The sequence below is a fragment of the Panicum virgatum genome, chromosome 5N, assembly GCF_016808335.1.
Source record: "Panicum virgatum strain AP13 chromosome 5N, P.virgatum_v5, whole genome shotgun sequence".
NCBI classification, from domain to species: Eukaryota; Viridiplantae; Streptophyta; class Magnoliopsida; order Poales; family Poaceae; genus Panicum; species Panicum virgatum.
Window position 1 is genome coordinate 49,493,727 of NC_053149.1, and position 13,958 is coordinate 49,507,684.

At 46.5% G+C, this 13,958-nt stretch overlaps 1 non-coding gene across 1 annotated transcript; it reads right to left on the minus strand.

The window, feature by feature from the left end:
• Positions 1-13,517: 13,517 nt before the first annotated feature.
• LOC120677086 lies at positions 13,518-13,656 on the minus strand. The gene has a single exon (XR_005676151.1). It is a non-coding gene; the product is annotated as a small nucleolar RNA Z247 (small nucleolar RNA).
• Between the last annotated feature and the right edge of the window lie 302 nt (positions 13,657-13,958).

Here is a 13,958-nt window from a genome sequence, read left to right on the forward strand (position 1 = left end):
CCACCATGGGCCGGCACTTTGCCGAGTGCTGGATCCTGGCACTCGGCAAACATTTGAAACTTTGCCGAGTGCCAGGGTTTTAGCTCTCGGCAAAATACTGTCGTGCTGTCATGTGGAAGGCCACTCTGCCGAGTGTATTGGCTTAAGCACTCGGCAAAGTGGCCTATTTTTCTTTTTTTTCTTTTTTTTTCTCTGTTTTTCGATACAAATACAACACACATATATATATATAAATGCAGGGGTCATTACAGGCAGTTATAACGACAAATATATAATTGTCAATTGCGACAATAGCATCGATACAAATAACACAAGATAATGTCTATCACATCACATAAAATGAGTCTGAAAGTCCATCATATAGATAGAGTCCGAATACAAGTCCATCACATCACATCACAAGTCCACAAGGGTACTACAAATCCATCACATCACAAGTCCAATAGGGTACTACAAATCACTCACGGTCAGGTGGAGGGGGGTGGCCAAGATTGCCACGGGGCCGCCGGCGAGTTCTGGTCCGGAGGAGGGTCGTTCGATGCGTTCCACGACTGTTTCTACAAATAGAAACACATAAATTGAGTAATAATAATAAAGATATAATAATTAATATCTACAAACAAAGCATACTCACGGGAGTGTCAGAAGGTCCTGCAGGAAAGTAAGGCTGAGCTGGTAAGGCGAAGGGAGGCGGCGGCGTCGCATAGTTCATCGACGCACCAAGTCCTTGCATCTAGGTGACCATGCTGTGCAACATAACTGACTGCTCCTCCCTCAGCTTCCGCTCCTGCTCCAGCTTGGCCTCGATCTCCATTCGGCACCTCCTCTCCTCCTCAAACTTTGCCTCCATCTCGGCCTACAAGATTTAAACCTCCATGTTACAATACGAAGCAAAGTTTCATTTTAATCATAGAACGGCAATTAAATCTAAATTAACCTGTCTCTAGTGCACGCTGGCTACTGAAGTCTCAGGTCGTGGGCGTATGGGCGGGGTTGAGTCGGTGGTACTTGCCCTAAGCTGCGAGAGACTGGGCGTACTCGCCGTGTCGACCAAGCTGTTGGCGATCATGTACCGTCCGTGCTTCTTCCCTTGTCCCGCCCTCATGATGGCTTCTCCGGAGAGTGGCGCGGTGGTCAGATCCCAAGTCTCCCCGTGGAGCGCCCTTCCCACCTCCGTGTACGCATTGATGCGCGTGTGGATGCTTGGGTTTGTGTAGGCCTCTGGTGGAGCCGCCGGGTTGTAGGCCACGTCCGACATTGCCCTACCCATGTGAGACATGGCGTACGCCGTGAAGTCGTTGCAAGACTGGCCTGGATGAGACTCCGACTGCCAAGAAGTCAACATGATGATTAGTAAGAATTAAAAATATAGCTTTAGAAAGAATGAAGAAATTAGTGAACTTACCCAAGTATTCTTGTACTCGCCGAGGCTAAGGCTCCCTTGATGATGTGCCGGACCCGGCATCATCAAGCGGCGCTCCCGGCATAAGGCGTGCTGGCGGGCCCAATCCTCGCTGATCCACTTGTCCTACCATCATAGACCAGCACTCGGCCTTGTTTGCGCACCAGTTCGAAGGCACCAAAACGTAATGAAGTGCATGACATATTGTAATATCAAATACAAGATAAATGAGTAGAGATGGCATTTATTTACCCTTAAGTACTAGTCTCGCGTGAGGAAGATGTCCCTTGCGGCTGGTTTCTTGACACTCCTCTTCTCGAACTCGGCGCAGTACACAACGACGGCCTGGACACGCGCCTCGTAGTGCATGTCCTTCACCAGCTTGTAGCAAGCCTGGTGTGCCAGCTCGTTCGCCCGGGCCTCATAGCCTTCCTCGCACCTGTAGAAATCCTGCATATATATCCACAAGATAATTGCAATCATTATTCCAAAAATTGAAACAAAATGCGATATTTCAACCATTTTAGTGCGAGGATGACTTACCCACAACTCCCCGACCACCCGCCTCACTTTGGTGGTGAAGTTCCATCCTTCGCGATCAGTAGCGTCCGGGCTGGCCATGTAGTGGTCCCACGTGTATGCCGGCTCTAGCACCCCGGCATGCATCACGAGCCCGGGGAAGTGCAGCCGGCACAAAAGACCCAAGATACCATTGGGCTTCCGTTTGTGCTCACCAGGCTGCACAAAAAACCCCCCTGCAAGAGTGTTTAAGGTAAAATTTTAGTTAGTATTGAAATTTTAAATATATGTAATGCATAATAAATAAGTACTAACATACTTACTTAGGCTCTAGTGGCCGAATCATCGGGCGCTCGCTAGAGGTATAGGACGTCGCGGGAGTTGCGACGGTCCACGCAACCACACCACCCGCTCATCTCCTGCCGTCCCCTCCTCGGCCTCCTCCTCGTCCCCCTCCACGTGCTCCTCCTCCTCCTCGCTCCCCTGGTCCTCCACTCTCTCCTCCTCCTCCTCCTCCTCCTCCTCGTCCTCTACAGGATAAGGGGTCCTCTCCCTCCTCCCCCTCCTCACCTTACCTCCTCCACCACTCCCACTACCTCCTCCTCCACCCCTCCCTCTCCGTCTCCCTTTCCTTCCCCCTCCTCCACCACCTTTGCGAACACCACGGCTCCCAGACCCCTCGGGTGCGTCGGACCCATTACCGCCTCCTCCTCCACTGCCTCTGTACAAGGAGCTCAGCCAAGTCATCTTGTGACCGCCCCGCATCTTTGTTTAGTTACCTGAAATCAAAAGGAGTGAACGAATTAGTCAGGATAAACAATACTTGCAAATAAATGAAAATAAAGAAAATATAACTACAAATTAACATAATATATATTAAATATTGCGAGTCCTACATGTTTTAGAAGTAGTCATCATAATAGGGATTAGCTGGATCATAATCCTCATCATCACTATCAGCTATGTCAACATAACCAGCAGAATCCGAAGGAGGAATATCGTCTTCACTGTCTCTGTCTAAATGTAGTCGCTCTAGTAATTGTAAGTCCTGAATATTTTGAACCTCATCTCCACCTTCCTCGTCAACTTCCCTTTCATTGTCGACTTCCATTCCAATCTCATCGGATAATTCTATCTCAAAACTCCCTTGTTGCCCCTCTTCTTGGAAAAACTCTCTATCATTATTGTAATCTTCGTTGTTTGGGAGAGGTAGTTTGCCGTGTGTCGATACTTTATACACAACATCCCAACCCCGAAGATGGTGGTCGGTTTGGCACGGGTATGAGAGATAATAAACTTGTATGGCTTGTTGAGCTATAATGTACACATCTTCGCCTTGTAATGTTGAATCCTGTCGAATTTCGACTAGGCCAACACTAGGGGTATGTCTTGTTAATGTTGGATCAAACCAATGGCATTTGAAAATGACTGGAGTGAGCGGTACAGAACCATGAAACTTGAGTTCGTATATTTTTTCAACTCTTCCGTAATACTCAACTCCGTCTTGACCTGGCGTAAAAACGCCGATATTAGTGGTTCTTCGATTGGGTCGACTCTGCTCGTATGTCATTGTGTGTAAGCGATATCCGTTCACATCATAAATGTTAAACGACTTGACCCTGTAGCTAAAACCATCGGCAACCTGTCTCAACTCGGCACTCATGGACGAATCAGTTTGGCCCTGCAAGCGTATGCAGGATAGTTTGTCATATAGTTCGAGGACAACGAAATAGAATAGAACTATGAATTCAAGACTACCTTCTGTTGAAGCCAATAAATGAAATCGGGTTGTGAATTTCCCGCGCCATTTTTAAGAAGACTCTCCATTTCCATCGGGGTTGGAGCCCTTGAGCGACGCCAAAATAGTTGTTGAAATTCCCTGTATCAAAAATGACAAAGGGGGTTGGATGCTAAGTAGTGGAAACTTGTGAAACGGAAACTCGTGAATTGGGCACAATGTTGAGTACTTACGCAATATACGGCTCCACCTCGGAAAGGTTGGTCAACACGTATAGCATGATACGGCGCCACTCTTCATGGTTCAAGGTCTTGTACCTCGCATCACTTGCACTTCCAAGTTGTCCTCGGAAGATGTTGAGACTCGATTCATTATCGCCAGCATTGTAATGAGGGGGTGGATTATGCACGCTGGGAAGATTGTCACCATAGTATTTGGTTGTGAAGTTTGACACCTCGTCCAGAATATATGACTCTGCAATAGAAGCTTCAATTTTATATTTATTTTTGCATTTCATTCGAAGGACCTTCTGACATCTCTCAATTGGATAGCACCAACGGTACTGCACAGGCCCCCCATCCTTGCCTCATACGGAAGATGTAGAAGCAAATGCTGCATCGGATTGAAGAAGGCGGGTGGAAAGATCTTCTCCAGCTTACATAGCAACACAGGAGCCACTTTTTCCATGTCTGAAATGACGACCCGAGATAACTCCTTAGCACACAGCTGGCGGAAGAAATTGCTCAACTCTGCCAACACTCGCCATATATTATCAGGGAGATAGCCTCGAACCATCACAAGAAGAAGCCGCTCAATCCATATGTGGTTGTCATGACTCTTCAGCCCGTTGATTCGCACCGTAGTCAAATTAACTCCCCTTCTCAGATTCGCTGCATACCCATCTGGAAATTGTAACTTTTGGATCCACTCTAGTGCTTCCTTTTTTTGGGGCCTTGTTAGGACGAAATCCGCCGGAGTCTTCCTCCATTGTCTCCCTGGTCTCGGAGTCTTCATTTCGTATCTTGGTCTATCGCACAACGTTGCCAGATCCACTCTAGCCTTGACGTTGTCCTTCGTCTTATCAGGAATGTCCATGACAGTTCCAAAAAGAGCCTCACCCCAATTCTATTCAGTGTGCATGGCATCAATATTGTGTGGAAGGAGGAGATCATTAATATAGGGAAGCCTCCACAAGCTAGAGACCTGAGTCCAAGAATGTTCTTCGCCATATCCCACAAAACCACCTGCATCATTGACCTGGAGAGCATCTATCTGAGCATGAAGCACGGCACCCGTCAGCATCTGCGGAGCAGATTGTGTAACTACGACACCTTTCGTGAAGTTCTTAATGTCTCTTCTAAATGGATGGTCAGCAGGAAGGCAGCTCACGATTCCTGTGAAAATCGTACGTTACCTTCCGTTCATTCAGAGGATCCAAAGACTCTATATGACCGAGGAAACCGCGAAACAGATGACATGGCACAAAAAAGGTGTTTGATACAACCCAGATAAGATGGTGCATCCCTCCAACGGTGAGTCATGGACTCATTTTGATGAGATTCATCATGAGAAAGCTAAAAAAGCTCGTAATGTACGTGTTGCGCTGGCAACCGATGGGTTCAATCCTTATGGTATGATGGCCGCATCGTACTCATGTTGGCCCGTGTTCGTTATTCCCTTGAATCTCCCCCCCCCCCCGGCGTTCTCTTTCAACGACAAACCATATTTGTGTCGTTGATTATTCTTGAGCACCCAGGGAATAAAATGAGTGTTTACATGGAGCCTCTAATCGATGAGTTGATCAAAGCATGGGAGGAGGGGGTGTGGATGTACGACCGAGCGACAAAGACAAACTTCGGAATGTATGTGTGGTACTACTACTCTCTGCATGACCTCCCAGCGTGAATCTTGAGGCTTTGCATTTTGGACAGTAAGTTTCAGCCTCGTGCTCTTTCCTAAATAAGATGCACCCATTAGGACAAGAATATATCTGCTCATATGGCATCTTCAGTGCACTAAGGATTTTCATCGCCTGATACATTGTCTTGGGCAGAATGTGATCTTCCGGAAGCATGCTCCCAAAAATGGTCAACATACTATCAAAGGCGTTTCGGCTCAGGCCAAATTTGGACTTTAAGGCCATAAGGCGTCCAATGCCGTCCAGATGAGAAACATTTGTTTGGCCGTGAAGAGGTTTCTGTGCCGCCTCCAACATCTCGTAAAACGCCTTTGTGCTTGCCTCTGGCTCCTCCTCCTGCGGTCCTTCACCGAAATGTGCCTCCTCATTATCGTCTAACATGTCTCCAATCCCACCAGCAGCATCACATTCATTGATGCGTTGCCTCACGACCTCGTCCCTTCACCGTGAAAGATCCACCGGGTATAGTCTGGCGTAAACCCATAATTGACCAGATGTTCGCCCATGACCTTCTTTGTCTTTTGTTTCTGGTTTCCACAACTCTTGCAGGGACACAACATGAATCTCGACCCTTCAGCTTGCGCCCATGCCCCTTCCAAGCACTCGTTAGTCTTCTCAATCCATTCATTGGTCATGCTAGCTCGAGTTACCAGGCCGGTGTACATCCACTCACGGTCATCCATCTTTCAAGATATCAGCGACTACTATCAAAATTCGGCTTAGACTCTAGTAGGTAAAGATAGGTCCTAATCCCACCCGACCATGCGTAGATAAGATCAGCTTCCATGATCCACTCCTATCTGAGACAGAATTTCGGCAGCACCTCCCCGCTGTTCTCCAGATACACGTCCCGAAAGGGAGATTGTGTATCCCAAGAACAACAGGGAGGTGATGCCGAAACTCTGACTCGGATCGGAGTGGACCATAGAACCTGACCCCATCTACGCATCCTCGGGCTGTCCAAAGAAGCGTGGACAATTCGAAACAGATACGATTAAAGATTTGCAGAAAAAACTGCATATCTCCAGTAGTATCTCTTCCGAACAGGAGACGCCTAACTAGTTTACGCGATCTACGAACATAATTTACTAACTACCTATCGTTATCCAAATGAACTAAACTCTAATTTAGTTATCAATATTTCGGTTGTAAACTAAAATAAACTAAATAAATATCTACTTAACTAAATAAACAAACTAACTAAAAATATACACTAAGAATATATATAAACTAAATTCTAAATAAACTAAATTCTACATAAACAAACTATAAATAACTATCTAAAAATAAATTAAATAACCTAAATTTGATATAAACAAAATATAAATAACAATCTAAAAAAATAAATTATATATACACTAACAATATAAACATTTAAACTATAAACTAAAAATATTTAAAAAAATTACCTTGCCGGCGTGGAGCTGCGGGCCGGGGGCACTGCGGTTCAGGGGCGGCACTTCGGGCCGGGGGCAGCTCGGCCGGTGCGTCGCGGACCCGCGGCCTTGCCGGCGTGGAGGGGCGGCCGGCGGCGCTGCGGTCCGAGGGCGGACCAGCCGGGGCGGCGCGGACCCGCGGCAGCGACGGCGCAGGCCGGCGTGGCCCCAGGCGGCGACGAGCGGCGGCCCGGCCCGGGGCGGCACGGACCAGCGGCGGCGCCGGCGCGGGCCCGGGCTGGGCGGGTCGCCGGGGCGGGACGGGATGAAGACGCCGGGGCGGAGCCGGGACGCCGGGGCTGGGCGGCGACGGCGCGGCTCGGGTCGGCGGCGGGGGCGCGGTCCGGGGGCGGCGCGGGTCGGCGGCGGGGGCGGGCCGGGGGCTCGACGGCGGCGGCATGGCGCGGAAGGCCAGCGGCGCGGGTCGGCGGCGGCGGCGTGAGCGTGCGTGTGTGTGTGTCGAGTGTGTGACGTGCGTGCGTGTGCGTGGAAACCGCGGGGTTAAGTCCTGGAACCACACTTTTCGCCGAGTGCCACATCGGCTTTGCCGAGTGCCAGATCGGCGGGCACTCGGCAAAGCTTGGGTTCGCCGAGGGCCAGGCACTCGGCAAACAAATTTTTTGACAATTCAATTCTAACCTGCAAAACACAAAAAAAATAAGATACAAATTAAAAATAAACATTATTTCATGCATAATAATTTCAAACTCAAATTAAGATAATTAGAATTTCAAGTTTCATGATTTTATGCAAGAAAACCTATTATTTCATGTGTTTCTAAAGTCAAATTGAATTTATATCAACAAATTCGTTTTGATGAGGTATGTATAAAAAATTTAGTGACTACCAACTAAATAATTTGCCAAAATAATGCAACAATTTATGTTTCATGATTTCATGCAAAAAACCCTATTATTTCATGCGTTTAAAGATCAAGTTAAAACTAAAACTAAATATATTGATTTTCAATGTGTGCCAAAAATAATTTTATATATAGATAACTAAATAAAAAATTAACCAAATTTTCACAGGACACATGTTTTGTTGTTATTTCTCTATATAAAAAGTTTCACAATGAGAATCATATGCGACTTTCATTTCAATCACAAATCGAACTGGATACTACGCATCTCTCTTAAACTTCTTCAGAGATCCTCCGTCTTGTAAGCGGCGTACCTTGTCACGTGTCCTAAACGTTGTCAATTTTTTTCCACTCCATTCTAGCATGAAACCAAGAGATTTGCACAACTACCATAATTTTCAGACATTGTATGCTATTTTTGGTTTTTTCCGAACGTCCGTGCACACGCTTGTGATCAAGTTTCCAGATAAAGATGCTTCAACTTTTAAGTTCTTTCGCGCATACGGCATCAGTTTTGATTCAAGTACATAAATATCAAATTTCTATCCATTGATTTCAAAATTTCGACCCACTTCTAATTTTAAATTAACTTCGACCGATTATTACCCGCAAAAAAAATTAACAGAAAATAGTAAACCAATCAATAAAAGTATTTTATGTTACTAAGGATTAAATAATCAAATTTAAGTAGAGACCAAAAAAATTTGAAGGCCCAAAAAATTTTTTTTAACCAATTTTGCCGAGTGCCTAAGCTCCAGCACTCGGCAAAAGAAACTTTGCCGAGAGCCAGGCCAACGCACTCGGCAACATGCCTCCTTTGCCGAGTGCCAGAAGGTGGCACTCGACAAAGACTTAACGCCGTCAGCCCCCTGACAGGCGGCGCACGGCGGGCGCGCGTGCTGGGCACGTGCGCGGGCTTTGCCGAGTGCCGCTGGGACAGCCTCGGCAAAGGAGACACTTTGCCGAGTGCCCTGCATTGCCGACGACCGGCACTCGGTAAAGCCCGGGCATGCCGTGTGCCAGTTTTTTGCCGAGTGCCCATGGCCTGGCACTCGGCAAACAACATCTTTGCCGAGTGCCCGTAGTCTGGCACTCGGCAAAGGCCGAGACACTCGGCAAATTAGGGTTTTCTGGTAGTGCCTGGTAACCCAGTGCTCCCCGTCAACGTCAAAGGCAAGTTGGAAAACTGGTGAGGCTGGCTGTGAGGCCTGGGGATCAAGTCCTCCTTCGCCGATAAGTCGGACGAAGAGGTCGGGTCGATGAGCAGCAACATACGCGTCGACACGCCAACCGTATAACGACGCCATCAAGAAGACGATGCCCAATGCAAATACTGGGCTGAATGCGCATATGCCGAGTACTATGCGGTCCTTGGGGTTCATGGAGTTGGGGTTCAAGGGCAGGTTGCCGAGATTAGCTCCGTGAGCAGGGGTGGACTTGACGTGGGGCATGATGGAGCCAAAATTATTGGTAAATAAGCAGTGCCCTCACCTTGACCGAGTATGAATTGATGTTGATCGACCTCGATAGCTGCAGAAGAACAAGAAGAAACTGATTAAAAAAAGCATATGGACAAGGGTTTAAGTATTGTTTGGTTCACGAACTATAGTACAACATAAGCGACACTACCAAATTACACTGGCATTGCAAAGGTAAACAATGGAGAGATAAGGTTGAAGAATGAGACGGATAAGAGGGAGGCTTCATCTACTAGAGGAGTGAAAGTAAGTACTCGCGTATCACAATGTTCCCTAGTATTAAGCAACAATTTATCCTCTCTAATTGAGACAAACGATTTGAAAGCAACCAGGTATGTTTAGGAAGCGTTCTCACCTCTACAGAGGCCGCATAGCTTTGTTAATATATGCAGAGAAGAGCCCTCTGCATGGCGTACAAATCACCAACCGAAATCAAGGAGATGCCGGTATTATACCTTTCTATTTTTACAACAGCCATATCTGGACTTTCCTATCTTTACAACCCAGGAACTTTCTACACAATTCTACACATCAGGACTCCATGATTTCGGTTGGTTTGTTTCCATACAAAGCATATGTTACTATATTATCTAACAGCCTACTAAGTTAAGATTGCGTCTGAAATTATGCAGTTTGTCTCTTGTAAGAGCCTTGGTGAATCCATCAGCAACTTGATCATGTGTTGATATAAACCGAACCTGCAGAAGTTTCCGAGCCACATGTTCTCTCACAAAATGAAAATCAATTTCAATATGTTTTGTACGAGCATGAAACACAGGATTCGCTGTGAGATAAGTGGCCCCTAAATTATCACACCATAACCTTGCTGCAGGTGGCGTTGGAACTTTTAGTTCCTTAAGAACTGATTGCACCCAGATAACTTCTGCTGTTGCATTGGCTAGAGCTTTATATTCAGCTTCTGTACTTGACCTTGACACAGTGGCTTGTTTTCTTGCACTCCATGATACAAGATTACTGCCAACGAAAATTGCAAATCCTCCTGTTGATCTTCTATCATCAATGTCTCCTGCCCAGTCTGCGTCAGAGAAGGCACTCACAAGCATAGATCGGCACTTGTTTATGCTCATGCCAATATCACACGTGAGTTTTACATATCTAAGAATCCTTTTGACTGCAGACCAGTGAGCTGTAGTAGGACAATGTAGAAACTGACAGACTCTGTTAATTGCGAAAGAAATATCTGGCCGAGTTAAGGTCAAGTACTGTAATGCCCCAACTAAACTTCTATATCGTGTAGCATCTTCAGGTCCAAGAGGTTCGCCTTCCTTAATGCTTAATTTGACAACCCGTTTAAGAATATCTGAAGCATATTTACTTTGTGATAAATGAATACCATCACGTACCTTATTCACCTCTATGCCAAGGAAGTAATGTAATGTACCTAAATCCTTTAGGGCGAAATCTGACTTGAGATCCTTCAGCAATGCTGACACTACTTCTGAGGAAGAGCTGACTACTATAATGTCATCTACATAAACCAACAAGAAGATGCTAACATTGCCTTTATTAAATATGAACAATGAAGTGTCGGACCTTAGAGGGGCAGAAACCAAGTTGCTGCAGTTTATCACTCAACCTTGAGTACCAAGCTCTGGGGGCCTATTTCAGACCATATATTGCTTTATCCAACTTGCATACATGATGTGGGAATTTACTATCTTCATAACCTGGTGGTTGTCTCATGTAGACATCCTCCGCAAGAACACCATGAAGAAACGCGTTCTTTACATCTAGCTGCCTAAGACACCAGCCTCTAGACAGTGCTATAGAAAGCACCACTCTGATAGTAGCAGCTTTGACAACGGGGCTAAAAGTATCCTCATAATATATCCCATATCTCTGTTTAAATCCCTTTGCTACCAATCGAGCCTTATATCTGTCTATGCTGCCATCTGCCTTTCTTTTAATTTTGTATACCCATTTGCAATCGATAAGATTTTTTCCTTCCTGTGCTGGTACTAAATGCCATGTTTTGTTATCTTGCAAGGCACTAAATTCCTCATCCATAGCATGTTTCCAATTTTTATTACCAAGAGCTTTAGATAAATCCTGTGGTTCATTACCAACCGCTAAGCATCCATAGCCATACCTTATAGTGCCCTCTGTGTATGCTTTTGGTTTTCTGATCCGGTTGGTCCGGCGTGGAAGATTTGTTGCTGCAGCATTATCTGATACAGAAGACCCAGTGCCAGGGACATCCTGATGTGAATCCATCTCGGTTGACGATGGGCCAGTGGGCTCCTGACCCATGTCTGCTGTCGGCCCACCATCGGACGAAGTCGACGGGCCGCCATCATTGCGAAATGATGCGCTGCCGGCACCTGGGATCGTGCTTGATCTTGGCTCCAAGATTTCCTGCGCACAAGCACCACTGTTTTCTTCCAAAAAGGTATCATTAGGTGCAGAATTTTGGGTATTTTGAATATCAGGCAACAATGAATGAGCTACATTAGTATCCCCCGGATGATTCATGGTGGGACTGGAAGGAAACAAGTGAGGAAGGAGATTGACTTCAGCCCGTAAACGAGCGCCGGCATTGGGATGGAACTCACGGAAAGGAAAAACTCCTTCATCAAATATGACGTCTCTTGATATGTAGACTCGTCCTGTACTAACATCAAGGCATTTGTAGCCTTTATGAGATGAACTATAGCCCAAGAAGACGCATCGCTTGGATCGAAAAGCAAGTTTATGAGTGTTATAAGGACGAAGGTTGGGCCAACATGCACAGCCAAATACTCGAAGGAACTTATAGTCGGGTTTCTTATGAAAGAGACGCTCGTAGGGTGTCATGAAGTCAATGACTTTGGATGGGGTTCGATTAATAAGATATGCTGCCGTGGCAAAAGCTTCATCCCAGAATTTTAAAGGTATAGATGCATGGGCAAGCAAGGCTAGACCAACCTCAACAATGTGCTTGTGTTTTCGTTCAGCTGGGCCATTTTGTTGGTGTGCGTGAGGACACGATACTAGGTGTGCTACTCCAATTTTTGTGAAGAAGGAGCTGAGTTTTTGGTACTCTCCACCCCAATCTGTCTGTACAGCAATAATTTTGCTGTCAAACATTCGTTCAACCATATTTTGGAAGTCATGAAATTTCTGAAAAACTTCAGATTTAAAACGAAGCAAATAGACCTAGGTGAACTTACTATAATCATCGATGAAAGAAACATAGTATTTATTTCTGCCTACCGAATCTGTGGCAGGACCCCATACATCAGAAAAAATGAGTTCTAGTGGCTTGGATGAAGCACTAGTGGACACAGGATACGGAAGCTGATGGCTCTTTGCCTGTTGACATGCATCACAGACAGAGCCTTTATTTGACTCAACTAAAAAGGGCAAATTATTGCTACTAACGACTTTCTTAACTATCTCAGATGAGGGATGACCAAGACGATAGTGCCACAAGTCAGGAGACGATCTGGTGGCACCAAGAGCTTCTTTTAAATGCGCACTCGGTATGGGGTAGAGACCGTTTCTACACCGGCCTTCAAACAGCGTCCTCTTGGTAGCTCGATCCTTAACAAGAAAATGATTTGGATAAAATTCAAGGTATGCATGATTATCAGAAGTAAGACGGTTCACAAATATAAGATTTTTATCAGCAGCAGGAACATGAAGAACACGATTAAGTTTCAAATTGGAATTAAGGGTACTATTAATAGCATGACCAATGTGACTGATATTCATACCTGCACCTTTTGCTGCACGGATTTGATCTTTCCCTTGTACTTCTCCTTCATGGAGAGCTTCTCGAGCTCTCCAGTGATGTGGTCGGTGGAGCCGGTATCCGTATACCAGTTTGTGTCCACTCCATATGAATGTGTCGCAGCCGATGCACTCCTCTGATTGGGATAAGACTCCTCATCGAGCCTGTACCAGCATTCCAGGGCGGTGTGGCCAGTCTTGTCGCAGATTTGGCACTGTGGTTTGTCGTCGCTGTAGCTGCTGTTGTTGAAGTACCCGCGGCTAGTGCCACGTCCTCCTGGTGTAGCTAGCCACGGCCACGACCGCCGGAGAGGCCACGGCCACCACCACGGCCTTGCTGATTGCCACGACCGCGGTTATTGCCGCCTCCACGGCCGCGTTTGGCCATGTTGGCAGATCCTTGCGATCCGCCATGCAGTAGATCCAATCTATGCTCAAAGCTCAGCAGCTGAGAGACCAATTCACCCACTGAGATAGACTCGGTGCGCGCCCCCACCGCCGTCACGATTGGATTGAACTCCTCATCAAGGCCGGCCAGGAGATAAGAAACCAGCTCTTCATCATCAACTTTCTTTCCAGCCGAGGCCATATCATCTACCAGGAACTTTATTTTTGCAACATACTCCGTAACAGACATGTTACCTTTGCGGGTCGTTGCAAGTGCGATCCTCGTGTTGACGGTCCTCGCACGTGAGGCAGATGCGTACATCCGCACAAGTTCTCCATACACCTCTTGCGGTGTTTCGAGTGTGGCCACTTGGGCCATCACCTCCCGTGACAGCGACGTCATCAGGAACCCAAGCACCTGCTGCTCCATGGCTTTCCAGGCAGCATGACCGGGGTTGGGCACCTTCTTGACCTTCTCTCCATCCT